Source organism: Penaeus japonicus, unplaced genomic scaffold (genome assembly GCF_977035675.1).
Source record: "Penaeus japonicus unplaced genomic scaffold, GWHDUDI00000001_assembly GWHDUDI00000032, whole genome shotgun sequence".
Lineage (NCBI taxonomy): Eukaryota > Metazoa > Arthropoda > Malacostraca > Decapoda > Penaeidae > Penaeus > Penaeus japonicus.
Genome location: NW_028234434.1, coordinates 1,887,091 through 1,894,505, shown reverse-complemented (window position 1 = coordinate 1,894,505; position 7,415 = coordinate 1,887,091). Strand labels below are relative to the sequence as shown.

General features: G+C 49.7%; 1 protein-coding gene across 1 annotated transcript in view; it reads right to left on the bottom strand.

Annotated features, from left to right (window-relative positions):
• The window catches only part of LOC122262820 (diacylglycerol kinase eta), a gene marked incomplete in the record, with an annotated part of 116,270 nt that overhangs the window by 68,884 nt on the left and 39,971 nt on the right, over positions 1-7,415 (bottom strand).

Sequence of the window (7,415 nt, the reverse complement as noted above, 5' to 3'; positions counted from 1 at the left end):
GGGAGAAGTTTGGGAAAGGTTGAGTTTTGTATCTCTCTCTCTCTCTCTCTCTCTCTCTCTCTCTGTAGTTTATTGTTTGTATCTCTATGTGATTTATCTTCGTTAGATGTTGATGTATCTATAACGTTTCTTCTTCTTCCTGTTCTTCTTCTTCTTCTTCTTAATGTGAGAGAGAGAGAGAGAGCGAGTGTGACTGACTGACTGACTCTAAGTCAGAGTGACTCACCTGTTGATATCTCGGACGTCCCCTGGGAAGCATCCCGTTATGCAATCTCCCTGATCCCGGGCTCTTGCGAATCTCCAAACCGATCTTGCATCCCTTTTATGGGACGTTGTCGAGGGCGACGCCATCCAGTCTGAGTTGCCTTTCATGTCCTCAGATTTGCCTTTGTGTAACAGCCGATTTCGGGAAGGGGAGGAGCAGCCGCAGGTGCACCATAGGTTGGCTGAGGATCATCCGCCATCCGGCAGAAGGCACACCCACGTATACCCTGACACTCCAAACATACACGCGCACACATGCACACGTGCGCACACACGCACACATGTGCACACAAAGGAAAAAAGATGGCCTGGCCTTACAGAAGTCAGAAATCCCGAGAGAAAAAGATCAGCCGAGAAAGTTTAGTTCGGGGAAAGTTCTCATGTGAAAAACGCCATTACTTTTGGCCTCCGCACTTTTCTTGTGAAATGGTATTTTTGAAAGGCAACGTATATCATAGCTTTCTCGGTATTCTCTTGTGTTTTGCCTTACTAATTGCATTCTTTTAGTTTGAAGTTGATTACTGCTCTTTGTTTTTTTTCGTTTCGTTAGTGCTTTTTATCGGAAACTAAAACTACAAAGAAAATTATTTATTTACTTGGCATATTGAGAGTAAAGCATTAGGCTGAAGTGATAATGAATAAAAATTATAATAAAGCTGAACTTTTGTTTTATAATTGTTTTTATGACAGTAATTTAGTCACGCATTTCGTCTCAAACATCAAATACAGCCTTGTGGGGCGCCCATCCACGGTCTCTTTTAAGCGCCATCTTCAGAGAGCGATAACACAGCCGATCGCCGGCTCTTAAGTATAGGCAGTGCAGGATGTACAGGCCGAATGGGAAGACGAAGGTGACCCAGACCGTGGGCAAGGTCTGCGATGTGCCCCTGTGCCAGTATGGCTACTTGTGCTGTGCCACTCGCGGTCGTAAGCACAGCTCTCCATCCTCTTCCCCATCTCTTCATTTATTTTCATTATGGATGTTATTATTATTATTTTTTTTTTATGAAAGTACACATACACAAAAAAATCCTTCCTTACAATTATGATATAGAACACGCTGATGTGGACCTTATTCTACAATGCTAATCGACTACAACATTGATAAACAGTCAGACAGCACATGTAAGTCTCACAATATGATGGAACACAAATACAAAATTCGGCTCCCCGCTCTGATATAAAGCCCCCCTCGGGTGCCTCGCAGGAGGCACTAGTGCCCGGCATAGGGACCAGTCAAGTAAATCTCTGTTTGCATGAACTTAAGCTCACGTAAAAAAATATAGAAATGTTTAGTCTTAAATGTAAGGGAATAGTTTTTTTTTATCGAGTAATATGAAATTGGATTTACATTTAAATGAAACGATTGTAATTATTAACTCCTCAGAACGAGAAAGATATGAATTCAGTCGCGGTTATAGATTTTCTAAAACCGGTCCAATTTACAACCTGGAGTTTTTAGCGTGGAAATCGGATAGGCGTAATGAATTCCAGAAGCGCTCTCTCTCTCTCTCTCTCTCTCTCTCTCTCTCTCTCTCTCTCTCTCTCTCTCTCTCTCTCTCTCTCTCTCTCTCTCTCTCTCTCTCTCTCTCTCTCTCACTCACTCTCTCTCTCTCAGGCATACAACTTAAGAGACGAATTCTGATGACAGAGTTGTATCAGAATCATCATTATGATAATAATGGTGAGGAAACAGTAATCAGGAATTATGGTCATCATAGAATGTGACAAGATAAGTAAATTATGATGATGAGAATACAAAAATGACAGACAATGTCATTTTGCCAATTTGCATTCTCTGATGGAACTGGTGAACGTGACTTAATTGCTTGACTTTGCCTTTGTGGTCGCGGCCCGAATGACATTTTGATTTGTGTCTTTGACTGTTGACGTCGACTGCATATCTGAATGGGGGTTAGCGATAACATGAAGTTTGTCTGTGTCTGCTTAAGTGGGCGACGATAGTCCATACACTTGACTCCAATGTTTTGATCATTTTATAGAGAGAAAGCACAAAAGAGAGTTTCTTTACTTTTCTCCTTCCAGTTCCATCCTTCTCTCCCTCTATCCCTCCTTCGTTGCCGTATTTTCTCCCTCCCTCCTTTCTTTTTTTCCCCTCCCACCCTCCTTCCTTTTCTCCCTCCTTTTCCTTCCCTCCCCCTTCCTTTTCTCCCTTCCTCCATCCTTCTTTCGTTTTTCTCCCTCTCTCCCTCCTTTTCTCCCTTATCCCTCCCCGCCATGCATTCCACCCATTCCTTCCTTCCCCCCCACGCCCCCTCCACCTCCGCCTTTCCTCCCTGGCTCTCCCGTCTCAATGGCAACTTTTCCCGGCTATCCATCTGGCGACTCGGGGGAAGGGGGGGGGGGGTGAGCGAGCAGTCGCCTCCGGCCGCCCATTGGAAGTCGGCTGGCCCTGGAACAGCCTTCGCGGGTGCTCGCGTTGGTGCCAGGGGGACACACTCACACGCTCATCAACTTGAACAGACATGACAAACGCATTCACTCATTCTCTCTCCCTCTTTCTCTTTTTCTCCCTCGCCCCCTCTCCCTCCCTCCCTCCCTCCCTCCCTCTCTTCCTCCCTCCCTCCCTCCCTCCTCGCTCTCTCTTTCTCTCTGCAATAACCTGAATATATACAGGGCCATGCCTAAGTTGGTACGGTACAAGCAGGCGATGATAGGAGTTCCTATCGTGCTGGTCTTGGGGAGCGCAGGACGAGGAGGACATCCTCGCGCCCTCCGAGCTAGTGCTTGAGTGTTCGGGTTGAAGGCAAGGGCGAACTGACTGCCCCGACCAGGTCATGGAATATTGCTTGCTTAGCTTAACTTTTCAAGGATTTGTTACGTGATAAGTAGGGCGTGTAAAAATACGATACACTGTGCGTATGGATAGTGATATAAAGGGGTTCCACTATATTTGATATGCAGCGAATAGAGAACATGTCGTACTGAATCCGCGTGCATACAAAATGTTAGAAATGGTCAGAGAATGTATGATGGGTTTCTCTTTGTGTGTGTGTCTCTTTCTCTTTCTCTCTTTCTTCTCTCTCTTTCTCTCTTTCTCTTCCTCCCTCCCTCTCTCTCTCTCTCTCTCTCTCTCTCTCTCTCTCTCTCTCTCTCTCTCTCTCTCTCTCTCTCTCTCTCTCTCTCTCTCTCTCTCTCTCTCACACACACACACACACGCACGCACGCACGCACGCGCGCGCGCGCGGTGCACACACACACACACACACACACACACACACACACACACACACACACACACACACACACACACACACACACACACACACACACACACACACACACACACACACACACACCATCTTAATCAGAAGCAGTATAATTTTCCGATTCCAAAAGTAGCAATATTAATTGGTTTTGATGTATTTTACAACTCGCCAGGGAGATAGGAAGAGAAGGAGAAGGGAAGGGAGAGGGAAGAAGGTAGAAGAGAAGGAGAAGGGAAGGGAGAGGGAAGAAGGTAGAAGAGAAGGAGAGGGGAAGGGAGAGAGGAGAGGGAGAGGGAAGAAGGTAATGAGAGGGGAAGATAAGGAGAGGTATAGGGTGAGCGAAAAGGGGAGAGAGGGGAGGGAAGAAGGTAATGAGAGAGAAAGGGAAGGAGAGGGAAAGGGAGAGAGGGGGAGAGGGAGAGGGAGAGGGAGAGGGAGAGGGAGAGGGAGGAATGTAATAAGAGGGGAAGAGGGAAAGGGAGAGGTCGATCTGTTGTGAGAAAACTTTCAGCCTGGATCTGTTTCTAATGTTCTGTGTATGTGTATGTGTTTATGTGTGTGTGTATGTATGTATGTATGTATGTATGTATATGTGTATGTGTGTGTGTTGGTGTCTGTCTGTATCTAGTGGCAGGCTGAAGTAACAGGTATAGATAGCTGTGATATGCTTACATTATTTATGTGTGTATTTTGTTTGTTTACTTAGTATGGGGGAGAGTAGAGTGGCCTCAAAGTCAAGAGAACAATAATAATCGGATGCTCTCGAAGAATCGCTCGGATTTCAGACTGAAATTTCATAATCCGTATCAAGAAGGAACGCCCTCCGTGAACCCTTTTCCATATCAGTTTTGTCTTCTACCTATTTGTTTTATTTATTTTATTATTATTTATTTATTTATTTATCTATTATTATTTTTTTCTTTTTTTTGGAGGGGGGGGGGTGCAACGTCCGAGCCGACCCAAAGGAAGGCTTCGGCGTAGGACTCCGGGTGGGCGGAGTTGGGGGAGGAAGTGACAGCTAGTCAGTAAGTCACGGCGCGAGGTTGATAAGAGGCGAGACCGGCGCGACCGAGAGGAGGGAGCAAACAGCCATTATCGCGCTGGAGAACATTATGACCAGCGGCCTCGATCGAGTGCGGGGTGGAGATAGGTTTTTAAAAATCAGGCGAAGGAACACAAGCGGACAAGCGCGTGCATGCACAAGCACACGTACTCATGCGTGAGCGCGCGTGCATGCACAAGCACACGTACTCATGCGGGAGCGCGCGTGCAATGCCATGAGCAATCTGGTCAGGAGTAAAATTTCCCCGTGCAAAGTGACATGCGGAGGCGAGAGGTTTGGGCAGAGCGGGGACTGAGAGGCAGGTGGGTAGGAACGAAGGGAGGGAGGGAGGGGGGGGAGGGGCCCGGAAAAGGCCGAGGCAAGAGTTGGGGAAAAAGAAAAGAAAGAAAGGGAAGAGGAAGAAGACGAAGACGAAGACGAAGACGAAGACGACGATGAAGTTGCAAGCTCGCCTTCATCGACGAGAACAATGGGTATCGATTCTATACGGGGAAACTTCTCTTAAGAAGAGACAGGGAGAGAGGGAGAGAGAGAGAGAGAGAGAGAGAGAGAGAGAGAGAGAGAGAGAGAGAGAGAGAGAGAGAGAGAGAGGAGAGAGAGAGAGAGGGGGGGGGGGGAGGGGGGGGGGGGAGAAGGGGGAGAGGGGGGGAGGGGGAGAGGGGGGAGGGGGAGGAGGGGGAGGGGGGGAGGGAGGAGGGGGAGGAGGAGGGGGGGGGGGAGGGAGAGAGAGAGAAGGGGGAGAGAGAGGGGAGAGAGAGAGAGAGTGAGAAATGGGGAGAGGGAGAGAGATGGGAGAGAGGGAGAGAGAGAAAGATGGGGGAGAGGGTGAGGGAGAGGGAGAGAGATGGGGGAGAGGGAGAGGGAGAGGTTGAGAGATGGGGGAGAAGGAGAGGGAGAGGGAGAGATATGGAGAAAGGGAGAGAGAGATATATGGGGGAGAGGGTGAGGGAGAGGGAAAGATAGGGGGAAAGGAGAGTGGGAGAGGAAAGGAGTGGGAGATGAGGGGGGAGAGGTAAATAAGGAGAGTGGGAGAGGAAAGGAGTGGGGGAAGGAGGGTTAGAGGTAAATAAGGAGGGAAGGGAAGGAAACAAAAGAGGGAAACCAATGGAGACGGGGTCATTTAATGAGCAAGATATAGGGCGTCGTCTCAGAGGAGGAGCCTGGGCGGAGGGCGGGCGGCGCAGGAGAGCAAGGGTGCTGCATGGGAGTGACCTCGATCGCCGGAGCATGGGATAAGAGTGACGCCGATTGATGAGGTCCGCTTGGTAGATCTTTCACTTAGATTGAGAACGTGATATTGCCAAGATGGGGGGGTGGGGGAGGGTTACTTGTATGGGAAGACTGTAATCTAAGGCTGGGAGGCGTAGATGGGGATGTTTTTTTTCTTCATTTAAAAGGGAGAAGAGTCGAGAGCTGGCGGCGAAAGGTCCGGAGACGCCGACGTCCCGGGCGGGCGAGCGTCCGTCCGGCTGAGTGGAGACGAAGGGTTTCAGGTGAGAGTGTATGTCGGAGGAGAGGGGTCTCTTAGGAAGGGGGGGGCGCTGAGTTGCACGGGTGAGGAGGGGTCGCAGGAGAGCGAGCGGGCGGGCTGGCGGAGGGAGGAGCGAGATAAGCATACAAGGCCCGAGGAGTGAGTGAGTGAGTCAGTCAGTAGCGCGGCGGCAGGCCTCGTGAACGGATCGCGTGTGTGGAAGAGTCGCCTCGCTCTCTCGTCTGCCGCTGTTCGCCCTCACCGCTTTTGCAAACAGCGTTCGGAGGCCAAACCGGCCCCCTCACCCCCCTGGCTCACACCTCCAAAACCACATCTGCTTGCTGCCACGGCCTGTGCCTCGCGGAGTGCGGGACGCCCCCCACCCCACCCACGGCAGAGAATCGTACAGGTGACGATGCTCAGCTGTAGGCCTGCGAGCAGCACGCACCCCCGGCCGAGGCGTCTACAGCTCGCCTGGTAGTGGAAACACGTTGCCTGTGGCACTGCCCTGCCTCCGTGACAGTCCCCTGCGGGCACGGACCGGCATGACACCGTGCGAGTGACCAATCACCCTCTCTCTTGCAAGACGGTGCTACAGCCGGTTGGCACGTGACACCTGGCATTGGCCGGGGTCATCCATAACTGTGACCTGACCCCTCTTAGCGAAAAGGTAAGGCTCACAAGTCACGCATGAATGTGTTCTTTATCCCTTCACTTTCTGCCTGTCCTTTTGGAAGCAGACGTGCGGGTAAACGTCTTAAAAGGACGTGACACCAACCAAGTATGCCTCGACCAAGATTGATAGTGTGTTATCTATTTAATTAAGTCGTCGATAAAGCTAAGTAGGCCGAGTATCTCATTGTTGTTATCAAAACGGATATATGCAATAATGGAAGCCATGGCAGACGTTCATATGTAGGTAGCATTGGAATCCAAGTTGCGAAAACAGGACAGATGTCAGCACTCATCTGACAGATCAGAAGACATTGTCATGCAGGTTTTAGATATATTTTAGATACAAGGCGAAGGATGATGGAATTGGAATCAAGTCTGATGTCGAAACTCTTCCTACTTTTCTGTTAATCTCTGTAGCGTATTTATTGTCTGTCTGTCATGTCTGGTAGAATGCTGCTAATGGCCAGTTTTGCCGGGGCTAGAAGTGGATTGCGGGAAACATGGATGGCATGAGCACTGAGCGACACGAGCTACTGTTTTAATATTCTGGAGTAGAAGATGCTCTCGCGTATGATTTACGAGACTCGTCTGGAAGCTGCATGAAAAGGGACACCGAATGCTGCTACTTCAGCCCAAGTGCAAACAGACGCAAGCAGTGATCCTCTGTCTCGCAGCTCCGGCTGGGCACCACGTGCGTGAGCGAGCGAGCGAG